At 44.5% G+C, this 17,302-nt stretch overlaps 1 long non-coding RNA gene across 1 annotated transcript in view; it reads left to right on the top strand.

The window, feature by feature from the left end:
- The window catches only part of LOC127673881 (uncharacterized), a 44,000-nt gene extending 39,856 nt beyond the window's left edge, over window positions 1-4,144 (top strand). The window contains exon 3 of the long non-coding RNA XR_007975245.1: window positions 2,590-4,144. This is a non-coding gene — a long non-coding RNA (uncharacterized LOC127673881). The remainder of the gene's footprint in view (window positions 1-2,589) is intronic.
- Window positions 4,145-17,302: the final 13,158 nt, after the last annotated feature.

The raw sequence follows: 17,302 nt of genomic DNA, 5'->3' as shown, positions 1-17,302 counted from the left end.
TACTGCGAAATACTTAGGTAACAGACCTGCACACTGAAATCTGTAAAACATCACCGGAAAGAATTTTAAAAGACATAATATGCACATATAACAAGAGGGGCGTTCATTACATCTTGGGATTTTGATATTCAGAAGGACCTCTTCAAAAACTTAACTTAGTTTTAACTTAACTACAATAAGATCTACGTCTGCTGGATGTTGCATTACTTCCTGTGTAATTACTTCCCGGTCTTTGAGGAACGGGTTGAAGTTTTTTCTGTGACGTCAATCATTCCGTGTTTTACTTTTCTTCTTGTTTTTGTTTTTTTTCCTATCCATCCATCTTATTGTACTAAAGCCAATCCGTTTCTATATTCTTGTTCTAAGAGACTTTTCATGAAATAATATTCAGAAGTTTTTGTTGTCAACACACCTTCTTACCCTGGCCTATTTTTTTTTTTTCAAAAATTGAGACAGTCAAGAAATTTGATTCCTTGTTCTCTGTACTTTTCAAAGCTTTTCTTGGCTTTATTTTCATATTTGATTTTTTTCCCCCTCCAAAGTTGTTTTCAGTGTGAGCCATTCTGCCGTAGACTGGGGTGTCTCTCCCTACAAATGCCTCTACATTTGAATGACAGTCCAGCTAAGTATAACATAGGTTCAAAGCTCTCTTCTTTCTGTTCAAAGCAGTCTCTAACAGCATCCTAGCGTCAGTGTTGCTGTGGAGACATCTGCTGTCAAATTATTGTTCCTCTGTTGGTAACCTTCTCTTTATGTAATGTCTCAAGAGACTAGAGTTCACTCCTAGTGATTATAGCATTGTTTATCTTGGTGTCCCCCTTTTCAGAGTTGTTATCCTTGGAGCAATACAGAGTCTTTAGAATCCATTTCTCCATGTCGGTTTCTTTCTCTGATCCTAGGTATGTGGTCTTAGAAGAGGTCTGATGGGCCTGTTTGGATGCCAGGCTCTGAATGTTGGGTAAAAGCCAGTGAGTCTAGGCAGGAAATAAAATCTAATCAGAAGGTGATAGATCTCTAATGAGGGAGTCCCAGCAGGAGACTGGAGGAGTCTGTAGGCAATGGTTTAGATAGAACTCTTTCTCACAGGCCCCTAGAACCCTCTCTAGAGGCCCAGCCTCATATAAGACTTACTAGCTGCTCAACCTTGTTCTGTGAGATTTACACACATCAGTTCCTTAACTCTTCACACTCATGGCTAGGTATCTGCTTCTGTTCACACCCAGCAAAATTGAAGGCTGGTGTGGACCAGTGTTCCAACCAAACTCATACAACAACACATGTGTCTGCATGTGTGTTTGCCCTTTCTGAAATATCTTAGAAGTATTCTTGTTTTATGTCTTAACATTTTTTATAAATTATGCGTTACGCTTATTTTAAAAATATTTACTTTTAGCTTGTGTGTATGGATGTTTTATGAGTGTGTATATCTGTGCATTCAGCGATTTCGATAAGAACATCCCTCATATATTTGGATGCTTAGTTACCCGGGAGTGGTTCTATTTGAAAGCACTAGAAGGATTAAGAGGTGTGGTCTTGTTGAATGGAAGGAGAAGGTCAAAGGGGATGGGCTTTGTGGTATCAAAATCCCAGGCCAAGCCCTGCCTCTCAGGATTTTGCTTCTGGTTTGTTATGTAAAACTCTCAGCTGCCTCTCCAGGACCCTGTCTGCCGGCATGCCACGGCCTGCATCATTGTGATAATGGGCTAAGTTCTGAAAATGTAAGCAAGCCCCAACTATCTGCTTTCCTTAGTAAGAATGGCCTAGGCTCACAGCAATAAAATAGTGTAACCAGCTTTGTACAGTGCCCCTAGAATCCAGAAGAGGGTGTGGGTTCTACCAGAACTGGAGTCACAGTTGATTGTGAACTACCATGTGGTTCATGGTACTACCCCTCTTCTACAAGAGGGGCAAGTGTTCTTAACTGCAGTGCCATCTTCCCTAACCTAGTTTTTTAAGTGTGTATGTGTGTGTTCATGAACTTGCATGAGCAAGCGCATGTATGCATGTGTGCCTTTGTGTGCATGTAGTGTGTGTATGTGTGTGTGTGTGTGTGTGTGTGTGTGTGTATGCACGCCCTTGATCATCTTCACATATGAGTTCAGATGCCCTTAGAGTTTGCTGAAGTCAGGATCCCACGGAGCTGCAGTTACAGGTTATCGTGAGCCTCCTGAAATGGGTTCTAGGAATCATTCATAGGCCTTGTGCATGAGCAGTATGTACCTTTAAGTGCTCTAACCCATCTTGTCTTTTTTGAGACAGTGTTTTATGTATTCCAGTCTGGTTTAGAGTTTTTCTATGTAGCCAAGGAAGACCTTGAGTTCCTGGTCCTCCTGGGTCGATCTCCCAAGTACTAAGACTACAGGCCTGATCTGCAGTGCCTTGGTGCTGATTATCAGTGCGATTTGCCATGTCTTGCTACAACTACACAACCTGCACAGTTTCCCAGCTGCTCCACCAAACTCCACTTTTGCTACAGAATCTTGTCTCTTGCTTAGTCCTCATGCCTTGTGGATTTCCTCTAATCTGTAAAGGTTCCTCATTGTTCTCTTTGTCTTTCTTTCCTGACTGTGTTTTCTATTGCTACTGTAGCAACTTGACATGGATTGACAGCTTTAGCAACACAAGTATCCAGGCTCTCCTGGCAGAAGTCTCCTGTGGTTTCACTGGGCTGAAAGCAAGGGGAAGCCAAGCTGAGTTCCTTCTGCAGGCGCTGAGGAAGAATCCCTCCTCGCACGTTGGTACTGAATGCATGGATCCTCTTCTACCATCAATGCCGGCGTGGTTGGCTGAGTCCTTCTCATACCAGCACATCTCTCAGATCCCCTCACATCCATCTTCCTGAGCACAGCATGACAAGCTGGCTTCCTCCTTAAGACTTCATGTCATTAGAGGTGTTTACCCAGATAATGTCACCAACTGCCCTTCTGTTATGCTCTGTAACCTGGTCACCAGGTCTAGGTATGGGGAAGGGGATTGTATTATCTCTTAGTATTACTTTGACATCTACAGACATTTATTTTTTTGTACTTATTTAATGTGTACGGCTGTCTCATCTGCATTTGTGTTTGTGTTACTACGTGCATAACTTGTTACAGGCAGCTGTAAACCACCTTGTGGGTGCTGGGAATTAAAACTAAGTCCTCTGGAAGGGCAGCAGTTCTCAGCTCCACTGAACCATCTCTCTTGGCCATACATTGATACTTTTAAGGTACATGAGTCAACTGTTTTGTATAATATTTTCATACTACCTTGTCTCTTGTCTCTATTTTACAAATTCTGGTCGTAAGATTTTAGCAGGGGTGCTCTCCTCAGAAGTGGGCTTTCTCAGAAGTATGACACACATCTTTCCATTACTGCCACAGTGTCTGCTTCTTGCCACCATCAGGTGCTTGAAATAAGATGGCACTGTCTGCATAGTCTATGGATATATAATAAAATATGGAGTCTTATGGCTTGGGCAGTGGAAGTGTGAGGCTGCCCATTACAGGCTATTTTATTACACTGTGAAGTCCAGGATTGTGAACTAGGAAAACCTATTTCTTGTTGTGGTATGGCTCAGCCCCAGCATACACCTTTAACCCAAGAGCTTTCTGTTAACAAGAGATAAATAAAGTCAACAATAGGTCAAGAGGCGGGGCAAGCAACTAGCTGACAGCTAGTGAACAGAAGAAAACCCAGGAAATGAGAAAGGAGGGTCTTTGAGTTGACAGGGATTTAAGACAGTGTGGAAGAAGGAGAGGAGTTTTTGCCTTCTGGGAAGTCAGTGGAGTAGGAAGGTCAGCTGGGTGCTTTCTCTGCCTCTCTGAGCTAGCAGGCTTTCACCCCAGCACCTGGACCCTGAGTCTTCATTTAGTAAATCAAGCATTTGGGATTTTGTTTTAAAAACATCAACTGGCTGTTTACATATTGGTGGATCAGAAAATAGGTTGCTCAGGCAGGAACTGGGTCAGGCTGAAACCCAGAAGACCCAGGCCAGGACCTACGACCTTTAGTTAAGGTTCCACAACCTCCCTAGATGGCAGCACCTAGTCGGAAGTAAATGTTCAAACAAGCAAGCCTATAGGAGTGTCTCTCATTCAAATCACCCCAGCATGTGTACCTCTGTCAAAGTGGCATTTATAAGTCAGGTAGAGTAAACGACAAATAAAAGAGCTAATAATAAAAGGAACAGTTATAGCACTGTTATAATAAAAGCTGTTTTTAAACCTTGTGAATTGCTTATTTCTGGAGTTCTTCCATTTAATGTTTTCAGACACGGTAGACTGAACCTCTGCAACTGGAAAAAGGGAAACCAGAGAATGGTGTCTCTTGAATTAATGTTGATTCCTTGACTAGGGAAGCGTCCTTTGGTTCTCTTCTCTGTACGGTAACTGCGATCCACTTTATGACTGATGGACATCTCCTGGGGCATTCTCGGAGGCCATTGAAGGGCCTCATCTACTGTCACCTACTAGTTTTACCACATGTCCATGCTTCCTTGACCAAGATACTTGGGATTGCAGTATGCCAATGGTTAAATTTTCTCATTTAATCTTTAGAATCAGGAGGTGTGTGTTGCTAAAGTCCTTACAATATGGGCATTGAAACAGGCTCCATGTCTAATCAGTGTACTGAGTGGATCCTCAGTGGGACAGAGTCCTGGGGAACTTGTGTTGATCCGTGTGAGTAAAAGGTGATCGACAAGACATACATTAATTATTCCTAGAAGAAAATAAATTACTCAGATCCACGACCCTCGAGTTAAGTTTGATCCATTTGCATCATGGGAAAAGAGACTGTAGGATGACAAACTCTAGGGACAGAACAATAGATAGATATCATACTCCAAGTCACTCACTCTGCAGAGCTATTCCTCCTAGAAAAGTAGGAAACTTCTACCTCTGAGGTTTTCCATGGCTGACTTCAGGGTCTCTAGGCAGGATTAGTTATGGGTCAGCCATGCCAGGAAGCAGCCCTTCTGCTGATTTTTCTAAGGAACCTTCTGGAAGGATTTCAGAGAGATTTTCTGCTATGGCTGGCTGAGTCCCCATGGCCCCAGTGGATTCTCACAGAGCCTCCAGTACTCCTTCCCAAGGGAATTCTTAGCCTCTCCCATCCAATCAAAGATGCCTAGTTTACAAGCAAGCCACATGGACTCTGTCTGGGTCCAACCATCCATGGCCCAGAAAGCTAGACTTTGGTGAGCTTTGTGTGTAGAAATTCCTTCAAAACAAACTCACTTGTCAGTGGAGAAGGGATAGGGGAGCTAAAGCTGTCATCTTGAGTCCCTACCATCTTGAGTCGGACTGGCCCCAAGCACCCTCCAGTCCTTTTAAGAAAAAGATATTTGACTTGAGTTTTCTGCTGGTTTTGTTTTTCTGACTTTGACCTTAAAAAAATAACTCATGGCCATGGACAGGGCTAATTAAAAACAGGTGAACTGGGACTGTGCCTGGGGAGTTTCACTGGTCAGGCTGTGGGTTTTCTGATCCTCACAGGAGACTGGGAGTTGGAAGGAATGCAGGATCCTTTCTCCACCAAGTCTGTGCAGCAAAGTAGGCTCTCTTACTGTCCTTTTGCTTTCTTGTCAGGAAGTAGGATTTTATTCCTTGTAGGAATGCAGTAAATCAGGATGAATATGTCCCTGGTGTTCCTAGCATAGGCAGAGGGAAGGGTACTGTCCAAGGCCAGCAGCAGAGGTAAGCCCCAGTCTCCATATCACACAGTTTCAAGCTGATTGGGTGGTTTGTAAACTTGTTAAAACTAAACACTGTGGAATACAGATTTCTAGTTCCAACCCCCTCCCGCCCCCGCAAATCATTTTGTAAAGAGAAAATGGCTGTTCCCAGAGGTAACGAGAAAGCTAAGTCCAAAACACCAGGCATCCTGCAAGCCAGGGGGGGGGTGAGTCCTTCAAGGATGCTGTAAATATATCTCTCTTGAATATGTTCAGAGCACCCAGCAGCATGGATCTCCATGCTTTCCATAGTAGAAGAAGCATAGCTCTCCTCTAGGATGAACCCCAGCTTCCTGTTCTGGCTCCTTTCCTGGGTTTCTTCCTGACATATGACATCTATTTATTCAGTGGTTGTTGACTGAATATCAAACTAATTATGGATCCTCTAACTAATACTTCTGACTGACCAACCTTCCTGCCTTGGCCTTGCAAATTCCATTCCTACTTTCCTCTTGGAAACTGAGTATAGTGACCCGTGTTGTCCAGTGTATGGGGGAGATTTCCCATGGTTCCCTTGTTTGCCTCATCTTCACTGGGGGTGGCCATGGAATGACTGGATTCTGACACTTCTCATGGGCTTAGACCGTAAGTTCTGGGGATTATAGCTGCAAGCCACTTGGTGATGTGGGTTTTGCATAGGTTGGCTCTTTTCCAGTAATCCAAACCCAGTGACTGTTAGAGCTGGCTGCCATTGTGCAGGCCTTGTGAAATGGGGATCTGGAGGTGCTAGAGGAAGCTCTGGTGTTGGAAGAGAATGGGACAGGTATGCCAGGAAAATGGTGGAGATCCTGCGTGTTCCCCGAGAGGTATAGAGCATGGCTCTGCTCCCAAGGACACTGCGACTCTACAGTTTCTTGGATGCTGTGGGCCTTCTGCAAATTCCTGTCCCCACCCCTGATGCCTACTTTAGTGAAGGGTGTCCTTGAGGCCACTTGTCCCATAGTGCATGGTCTTGATCTAAAGTGTAGACAAATTCTCATCTTAGCCTGTTAAGAGAACAACAACATACCCTGTAGAAGCCTGTGGGCACTGGCTTGGATCGGGGGAGTGCCTGCACTGGCTTTCAAGTACCCTTTTCCCTCTGCCGAGCCTCTTCAGCGCTCTCTCGTGCCTTGTCTCTGATTAGGCGTCTAGGTCTTGAACAGAACACGATGCTACTAATAAAAGTCCCACAGATGCTGTTGAGAGTCAGTGGAGAGCTTTCAAATCCTTCTGCACCATGTCCTGGTCATGTTGCCCACTTCTCTGAATGCTTAAAAAAGTGGTTTCTACGTATTTGAAACTGTGTGCATTTCCTAATTAGAGAATTCAGGATATATCAGCACACATCTAATAGGTTGCTGTTCTGCATTCTCCTATAAGAATCTTTGACGTCTTTTCTATTTTTTTTTAAATTCTATTTAATTCTTCAAATGTTCATAGTTGTGCGCTAGGATCTTGCATAACATTTTTGAATTAGCCCATTTGTCCTTGTAATTCCAACCATTTTTATATATTTTGAGGCTACTTTATTAAATAAATGTACGTTTTCAAGGGTAATGTCTTCCAGATGGCCTTTCCTTTCGTTACCAAGCACTGAATGTCTCCCCTGCTTCAAGATTGTTTCTTAAACAGTTGTTTTGTCTCCTACCACGCACCCAGGGCAACCTTTACTTGGTTTTCATTTTGGAGGTTTCCTTCTTCTTCATTCCTTTATAGTATTTATGTATTTTGAACATATTTATTACAAAAGCATCCTACAACCAGTTTTTGATTTTTAAAAAGCAATTTGAGGAGCTGAAGGGATAGTGCAGAAGCGGGAGAACTTCTCTGAAAGCAAGTTTCCAGCATCCACATAGAGACTGGGCACGGACACGCGTGTCTGAAACCACAGATCCGGGGGATGCAGCTACCGGGAGCTTGCTGGCCACACTCACTGAAGCAGTTAGCTTCCGGGTTAGCGAGAGATCATGTCTCAAACAATAAGGTGACAGAAGGCTCCCAGTGTCCTCCTCTGAGCTCTGCATGTGTGCTCATGGGTGTGTGCGTGCCCATGGGAGTGTGTGCACATGAGTGTGCATACGGATACACCTACAGTTGCATGCATTTGTAATTCCTGCTATACCTACATACATCAACAAAGCCAACCTGATTCTGTCTTTAACCTGGAAAATATATATCTACTGTGATTGGGGTTGTACTGTCTTTCCTCCTTTGTTTGTCCTGTCTTCAATTGAGCCTTCCTGTTTACTCCGTTGCTGGTTAACTTAGTTCAGTTTCTTTTTCCTTGTAACTCAGTCTCATTGGAAGCTGTGTACCCTATCCCCGATGCGGCCAACATGTGTCTTCTATCACATATTAGTATCAAGCATCAACCATGCGCACTTCCTAACTAGGGATGATCTCTGACTAATGACTTGGGGTGTTTTAACCTCAACCATTTCTCTGATGTTTTAGGACATATATGTTCACTTCCCCCGCCCTTTTTGGTGTGTGTGTCTGTGTGTGTGATATGTATTTTCAGGTTCGCATGTGCATGAGGACATACGTCTGATTGAGTATGCACGTATGTGGCGGCCCAAGCTTGAAATCAGGCATCCCTCCATCGCTTTTCTTTCTAATCATTGAGTCAGGTCTCTCAATCAAACCCAGAGCCTGCCTTGGCTTTTCTTGCCAGATGCCTTGCTCTGTCAATTCCCTGGCTCCTCCTTCTAAGGGCGGAACTACAGTCCCTGGCTCCTCCCTCTAAGGCGGGGCTAAAGATGGATAACCACACCCACATAGCCTTTTTTTTTTGTTTGTTTGTTTGTTTGTTTGTTTTTTAAGCCTGAGCTCCATGTCTATGCTGTGATCTTCATGCTTGGCACACACTTTCCTTAACGACAAAGTCCATCTTCCCAGCTTCCAAGTTCCAATGTTTCAGATCGAATTGCTTTGGTCCCTGGCTACAGCAGCTATGATCACCACTTTGCAGAGCCAACCTTCTTTATAAACATTCATGCATTTAGGAACATCTTTGCTCAACTTTGTTACATCTCAATATTTCCTTCTTTCTTTTTAAGTTTAGTTTTCCTGTCAGAAGTTTTACGATCTAAGTTTCTTCCTTTTTTAGAAAGTATGTACTTCTATTTTATGTGTATGTTTCTGTATGTCCAGTTACCTGTGTGTAGTGTCGGTGGGGGAGAGAAGAGGGAACTGGAGTTGTAGACAGTCATAAGCTACCACACGGGAGCTAGGGGACCCGAACTCAGGTCCTCTGCAAGATCAGCAAGTGCTCTTAAGTATGGAGCCATCTCTCCAGGCTCCAATGCTTCTTTTTTTAAAATGACAGCGTCAGAGGGAAGATTCAGCTGATAAGGTGCTAGCTGCGTAATCCCAATAGCTTGAGTGTCAACCCCAGAATCCACATAAGGGTGGGAGGAGAGAGCAGTCCTTACAAGTTACCTTCTGACCTCCACATTCATGGTCCCTTCCCCATGACAAAGCTTAAAACACAAACACCTCTATGTCGTTTTTAATTATTTTTTTCGAGACAGGGTTTCTCTGTATAGCCCTGGCTGTCCTGGAACTCACTTTGTAGACCAGGCTGGCCTTGAACTCAGAAATCCCACTGCCTCTGCCTCCCAAGTGCTGTGATTAAAGGCATGCACCACCACTTCACCACCACTTCCCGGCCTCGTTTTTAATTTTTTTTAAGCATGCTATTTATGTTATGTTTAAACATAACAAACAACAATCAAACAAACAATATATATATATATATATATTTTTTTTTAAAATACTGGTAGTGTTAATACTGGCCATTTTTTTCAGTGCTCATTATTTTCTTGTTGAAATAATACTTCAGTTGTGTTTTTCTTCAGTTGTGAAATAATACTTCAGTGTGTTTTCGCACACACATGTATGTATAAGAAGACTTTTTAGCTCCTTTTTAAAGAAAAATTTTCTTGTTCTTTTTTAAAGATTTATTTATTTTATGTATATGAGTACACTGTAGTTGTCTTCAGACACACAGAAGAAGGCATCAGATCTCATTATGGATGGTTGTGAGCCACCGTGTGGTTGCTGGGATTTGAACTCAGAACCTCTGGAGGAGCAGTCAGTGCTCTTAACCGCTGAGCCATCTCTCCAGCCCCTTTTAGTCCCTTCTTGATGGTTTGAGATTGTTTCTCATTGTTTTCTGCTTCTGTTGGTGCCATTGGGAAGTCTGTTGTTCCTCTGCTTGTCACATCTGGTGGGGGTGTCCATGCTTTGCTGATGCTCACAGAGAAACAGTCTTTTAGTCACTGAGAGCTGTAGCCTTATTGGGGCTCTCAGCTCTAACTCGAGTTCTTGCTGGTGTCTAAGGTCTCCTTGTCTGTGTCTGTGAGAAATTTAAAACAGGCCTCTTGGCATGGTTGAAATAATACTTTCTTCAACATAGATAGCCTTAATTTTTTGATTTCTAATCACCCAAGCAAGTTCCAAGCCAAGAAAAGTTTGGGTGCAGGCATGATAGACCATGCCTTTAATCTCAGAGCTCAGGAGACAGGCATGCAGATCTCTGAGTTCAAAGTCAGTCTACAGAGCAAATTCCAGGACAGCCAAGCATAGGCAGAAGGATGTAATAGAACAAGGGGGCCATGTTCCAGCCCCAGCAAGCGGCAAACTTGGCAGGTTCAGGCATCTGGCTGTTGGCTTTAGAGTCAAGTATAGAAAGAACTACTGGGACAATTGATGTTGCTAAGCTGGAATTAAAAAGTAGCAGTGATTAAGAAGAGACCAGTATCACTGAGATGAAGTCTTCTGAGAAGTATTTTCTGAGAGCACACACACACACACACACACACACACACACACACACACAACCTGTGTTCCATCGGTCGTTGAACTTGGCAATGTATAAGAGTCATAAGAGTCACCCAGTCGGTACTGAGGTTTTGAGGGCATGAAGGGGTCGTGGACAGCAGCTGAGGTTTGGTACCATGAAGAGAGCCTATGAGAGGCTTCTGGTGAAGCCTAGTTGCAGTGGAAGACCTGACCACCAAGAACAGTAGCAGTGGTTGAGTGGAGTCAACCAGAACCTAGAGTACTACAGAGGGCAGAGCTGGAGAAGTGACCCAAGCCCTATGGCGGAGCCCAGGAGATCGTGTGTGGATCCCAGACACTGGAACAAGAAATTGTAAAGCTGAAGTTGCCCTAGATACCACAAAATGTCAGAGATGTCAGAAGCATGGGATACCTGCTGAGGAAAGCTGCTAACAGGAGTAGAACCAGCCAGGGAAAGAAGTGTGTCTCTGCTGAACGACCGATCTGTCAAGAGCAGTCCACAAGGATGGAAGGAGTTGGAGATCAGAAGAGCGCTTTGACATCTAGGGGACACACTGGTTTTCAGTCTTGCTTTCGTCTGGTATTTCTTCACTATGGCATTTTGCAACGGTAATATATGTCCTGTGCCATGATATTTTGGAAGTATGTGATCTGTTTTTTGATTTTGATTTATAGGAGATTACAATTAAGAGACTGCATGGATCTCACAAGTGACTTTGAACTGTTAAACATTAATGAGATTGTGATAGATTCCAGGGATGTTTTTGAAGTTGGACCAGACTGTATTTTGCACTATGCTATGGCTAGGTCTGCCTCCCATAGACTCACATGTTTGAACAAGCCTATTGGGGCCAGGGAGTGGAATGTGGTAGTTTCGATACACTTGGGCTCTAGGGAGTGGCACAGTTAGAGGTGCCTTGTTGGAGGTAACGTGTGTCACTGTAGGGGTGGGTTTTGGGGGTCTCCTCCTATGCTCAGGCCCCACCCAGTTCAGAGGCTGTCCTCTTGGCTGCCTTTGGATCAGGATGTAGAACTCTCAGCTTCTACAACATCATGTCTACCTGGATACTCCCTTGCTTCCCACCATGATGATAATGAACTGAACCTCTGAATCTGTAAGCCAGCTCCATTAAATGTCCTTTAGAAGAGTTGCCTTGGTCATAGTGTCTCTTCACAGCAATAAAACCCTCAGACAGTATGCATGTATACAGCATGACAGTGTGGATGTATTAGATGAAGTTAATACCTGTCACCTTATCTTTTTCTGTTGTTGTTGTGTGTGTTTGTTAAGATGGCTAATGTCTCCTCTTGGTATTTTGAAATTTATGCTATGTTGTTATTAACTGTGAGCACCTTACTTTGTCGTAGATCTCATGACCTAGTACGTTTGAGTCAGCAAGCCTCCCTCCTCACTTTCCAGCTCCTGGCTGCCATCAGTCCACTGTCTGCTTCTGTTCGTTCGGCTGTACTGGATTCCAGACAGTAAGCCCGAGTCTGGCTTGTTTTCCCATGCTTATAGTCCTGCCCCAAAGATGGTTTCCGACAGAATCTTCATTTGCATACTTACCAACAATTGCCTTTGCTCTGCACGCTAAACCATTGTTGGGTCTTTTCTTTTGATGGAAGCCATTTAAAAGCACATGGAAGAGTTTACTGTGGCTTTAATTTGAATTTCTCTAGTGACCACCGTTACCAAGCATTTTTCCATGTCCCTGTTGTTCTTCACATGTCTTCTTTGGAGAAATATCTAGTCATCTTCTTTGTCCATTTAATGGTTTTAAATTAGGCTTATTCATTCCAGTCTTTACGTGTGTTTTGCCTACATGTATGTGTGTCAACTGCATGTAGAGTTGGTACCTACAGAGGTCAGATCCCTGGAACTGGCTTTCTAGGAGGTATAAGCCACCATGTGGTGCAGACAATCAAACCCGGGTGCTCTGCAAGAGCCGCCTGTGTTCTTAACTACTGAGCCATCTCTCCAGCTCCCTTTGCCCACCCTTTTAAATCAGGGTACTTGTTTTCTTGTTATTAGGTCTTTGCATTAGGTCTTTGCATTCCTAATGTACAGTGACTACTGTGGGAAGCCACTTTATCCAGCGCCATTGCGAGATGGCGCTGGCAGGAAAATTTTAGTCCTGGTTAAAAAACAAAAAAAACAAAAAAAACAAAAAACAAAACTCTGGCGCATGCGCGGTACGACCACACAGTGACTCAGCACTGGTATGCTAATGAGGTGCACCTTAGTTCTCCTATCATAATGCGGCACGCCCCTAAGCTAGGGCTGCTGGTTATATAAGGGCGGCAAAAGTCAGGCTCATGCCCCGTGTTGGAGAAGAAAAGCAAGGTCCTGACTAAAGTGCTGCAGAGAAGAACCTGGTCCTGTCGCGTCTTTCCTTGCGGGACGAGGTCAGGTGCGACAGACTACCCCTTGACAGACACATGGTTTCCGAAATTTTCTCCCTTTCTGTAGCAGAGTCTGTCTGTTTTATGTTTTTCTTTACTCTATGGAAGTTTCTCTATCCAACACGATCCTGTTTGACTAATTTCAATTTTGTTTCTCTTCCTTTTGAGGTTATTAAAAAAAATTGTTGCCCAGACCAATGTCATGGATACTTTATTCCGTATTTTCTTCTACTACTTTAAAGTTTCTGATTTTATATTGAAATTCTCACTCTGCTTTGGACTAATTTGTGCAGATTTTGTGAGACAAGGGTCAATTTCTTTCACCTACATGTGACTATTCAGTCCCTCCCCCCCCCTTAACTTTTTATGGACGAAATTGGACTTTTCTACTGTTTTTCTTATTGGCTTTGCCCAAGCTCAGTTGACCGTAAAGCAAGGCGTTCCTTTCTGGGCTCTCTTTTCTGTTTCACTGGCTGATGTGACTGTTTTATGTCTGGACCATGACATTTGGCTCTAATATTTCTGTAAGCCAGAGTGGTACTTCAGTGTTGCTCATTTCCCCTTGTTTGCTTTGACTGGTGTCTTTTATGGTCAGATGTACATTTAAGTAATTTTTCTCTCTTGGGGTTAAATTCCATTTGGATTCTGAGCGGGATTGCACTGGATCTGTAGATTGCTTTGGTAGTATAAGCATTGTTTTGTAATATTAGCTCTTCCAGCTATGAACTTGGGCAATCTTTCTGCTCATTTACATTTTCTCCAAATTTTTTGTTGTACCGCTTTCAGTCTGCAGATCTTTCATCTCCTTGATTAGCTTTAAACCTACATTGTTTGTTGCTGCCATAAATGATACCATTTTTTAAAAAATATTCTAACTTGCAAATGTACTGAGTTCACTTATGAACTCCAGTAGTTATGTGTATATAATCTTTAGGGTGAGAAAGGTCATTATCAAATAGAGACTGTGCTGTTTCTTAAGCTCCTTTCTTTTTCCTGTGAGAGATTTTGTCTTGATTGTTGATTGCTGTGGAAGGGCCCAGCCCACCGTGGGCGGCACCATCCTTAGGCAGGTGGGCCTGGGCTATCTGAGATAACTGAGCATGAGCCAATGGAGGGAAAAAAAAACTGGTAAGCGGTGTCCTTCCATGGTTTCTGCTTCAGTTCTTAGCATGACTTTCCTTGCTGATGGATCATGTGACTTGGAAGTGTAAGCTAAAATAAAACCAAGTTATTATGGTCATCGTGTTTACTGCATCTCCAGAGGCCAACCAGGCCATACCTTTTCCAGTAACTTATGAGCGTGTCTCTGAGGATTTATGAGGTAGAGCAATCTATGTGAATACTATTTAGCCTTGTGTGAATCAAGCCTATTAGACAAAATGAGTACATTGGTATTCTTCTTTATAAAGTACAACATGAAAAATGTCCTTATACTGAACACATGCTTTTGCCAAGATAATCCTTAACATTCCACTTAATTTTCCAAACGGACATTATTCCATGTACTCATCTCATAATAATCTAATTTATTTAAAATATTCTATATTGATACAAAAAATTCAAAAGGATCACCCTAAATACAATCTTATTTTTATATATTTTACTTAAGTTTGTTAAGCATGTTCTTTTTCATTTACATTTTTTTTTGAGTTGGAGTCTTGCAATGTAGCTAAGGCTGGTCTCAAACTCGTTAGGTAGCTCAGGGTAAACTTGCATTCATAATCTTCTGCCCTCGCTGCATACCCATGTTAAGCATGATTTTTGAAATTAAGATATGTATAAGGGTTTGACGAGGAAATGCCCTCTCAGCTAGTGGATCAGACATTGAAAGGTGACGGGAACATGGGGACCCTGACTTTGTTAATGGATTAGCCAATTGGTAGTCACAGTTTAATGACCTTCTTGAGAGATAATGAGGAGGAGGAGGTAGGCATAGTTGATGGAAGTAGGTCACTGGGATGTAACTTTGTACAGTCTTCATTCTGTCTGTTTGCTTCCCGGACACTGTGGTGTATGCTGTCATGTGCTCCCCACTGTGATGTGCACCTCTGTGTGCTCCCCCTGTGATATGCACTGCCATGTACTCCCACTGTGATGTGCACTGTGTGTGATCCCACTGTGATGTGCACTGTGTGCTCTCCACTGTGACGCATGCTGCTGTGTGCTCCCACTGTGATGTACACTGCTGTGTGCTCCCACTGTGATGTGCACTGTGTGCTCCCCACTGTGAGGTGCACTGTGTGTGCTCCCAACTGTGACACGCGCTCCTGTGTGCTCTCCACTGTGACTCGCACTGCTGTGTGCTCCCACTGTGATGTGAACTGTGTGTTCCCCACTGTGATATGCACTGTGTGCTCCCAATTGTGATGTACATTGCTGTGTGCTCCCCACTGTGATGTGCGCTGTATGTGCTCCCCACTGTGATGTGCTCCACTGTGTGCTTCTACTGTGATGTGCGCTGTGTATGCTCCCACTGTGATGTGTGCTGTGTGCTCCCCACTGTGATATGCACTGTGTGTGCTCCCACTGTGATGTTTGCTGTGTGTGCTCCCTACTGTGATGTGCACTGTGTGTGCTCCCAGTGTGATGTGCACTGTGTGCTCCCCACTGTGATGTTTTCATCTGTGTGCTTCCCACTCTGATGTACACTGCATGTGCTCCCACTGTGATGTGTGCTGCTGTGTGCTCCCACTGTGATGTGCACTGTGTGCTCCTGCTGTGATGTGCTCCGCTGTGTGCTTCTACTGTGATGTGCACTGTGTGTGCTTTTACTGTGATGTGTGTTGCTGTGTGCTCCCACTATGAAGTGCACTGTGTGTGCTCCCACTGTGATGTGCACTGTGTGCTCCCACTGTGATGTGCTCCACTGTGTGCTTCTACTGTGATGTACGCTGTGTGTGCTCCCACTGTGATGTGTGCTGTGTGCTCCCACTGTGATGTTTGCTGTGTGTGCTCCCCACTGTGATGTGCACTGTGTGTGCTCCCAGTGTGATGTGCACTGTGTGCTCCCCACTGTGATGTTTTCGTCTGTGTGCTTCCCACTGTGATGTACACTGCATGTGCTCCCACTGTGATGTGTGCTGCTGTGTGCTCCCACTGTGATGTGCACTGTGTGCTCCTGCTGTGATGTGCTCCGCTGTGTGCTTCTACTGTGATGTGCACTGTGTGTGCTTTCACTGTGATGTGTGCTGCTGTGTGCTCCCACTATGAAGTGCACTGTGTGTGCTTTTACTGTGATGTGCACTGTGTGCTCCCACTGTGATGTGCTCCACTGTGTGCTTCTACTGTGATGTACGCTGTGTGTGCTCCCACTGTGATGTGTGCTGTGTGCTCCCCACTGTGATATGCACTGTGTGTGCTCCCACTGTGATGTTTGCTGCTGTGTGCTCCCACTGTGATGTGCACTGTGTGTGCTCCCACTCTGATGTGCCTTGCTGTGTGCTCCCCACTGTGATGTGCACTGCGCGTGCTCCCACTGTGATTTGTGGTGCTGTGTGCTCCCACTGTGATGTGCACTGTGTGCTCCCACTGTGATGTGCTCCACTGTGTGCTTCTACTGTGATGTACGCTGTGTGTGCTCCCACTGTGATGTGTGCTGTGTGCTCCCCACTGTGATATGCACTGTGTGTGCTCCCACTGTGATGTTTGCTGCTGTGTGCTCCCACTGTGACATGCACTGTGTGTGCTCCCACTCTGATGTGCCTTGCTGTGTGCTCCCCACTGTGATGTGCACTGCGTGTGCTCCCACTGTGATTTGTGGTGCTGTGTGCTCCCACTGTGATGTGCACTGTGTGCTCCCACTGTGATGTGCACTGTGTGTGCTCCCACTGTGATGTGCACTGTGTGTGTTCCCACTGTGATATGTCCTGTTGTATGTTCCCCACTGTGATGTGCACTGTGTGTGTGCTCTCCACTGTGATGTGCACTGTGTGTGCTCCCACTGTGATGTGCACTGCTGTGTGCTCCCCACTGTGATGTGCGCTGTGTGTGCTCCCCACTGTGATGTGCGCTGTGTGTGCTCCCCACTGTGATGTGCACTGCGTGAGCTCCCACTGTGATGTGTACTGCGTGTGTTCCCCACTGTGATGTGCACTGTTTGTGCTCCCACTGTGATGTGCACTGCGTGTGTTCCCCACTGTGATGTGCACTGTTTGTGCTCCCACTGTGATGTGTACTGTCTGTTCCCACTGTGATATGCACTGCATGTGCTCTTAGTATGATGTATACTGTGTGTGCTCCCCACTGTGATGTGCACTGTGTTCTCCCACTGTGCTGTGCACTGCGGTGTGCTCCCACTATAATGGGTGCCACCTCTGCGTTCTCCATTGTGATGTGCACTGTGTGTGCTCCCATTGTGATGTACACTGCTGTGTGCTCCCACTGTGATATGCACTG

Source organism: Apodemus sylvaticus, chromosome 23 (genome assembly GCF_947179515.1).
Source record: "Apodemus sylvaticus chromosome 23, mApoSyl1.1, whole genome shotgun sequence".
NCBI lineage: Eukaryota > Metazoa > Chordata > Mammalia > Rodentia > Muridae > Apodemus > Apodemus sylvaticus.
The sequence above is the reverse complement of the archived record's forward strand: the minus strand, read 5'-3'. Positions and strand labels throughout refer to the sequence as shown.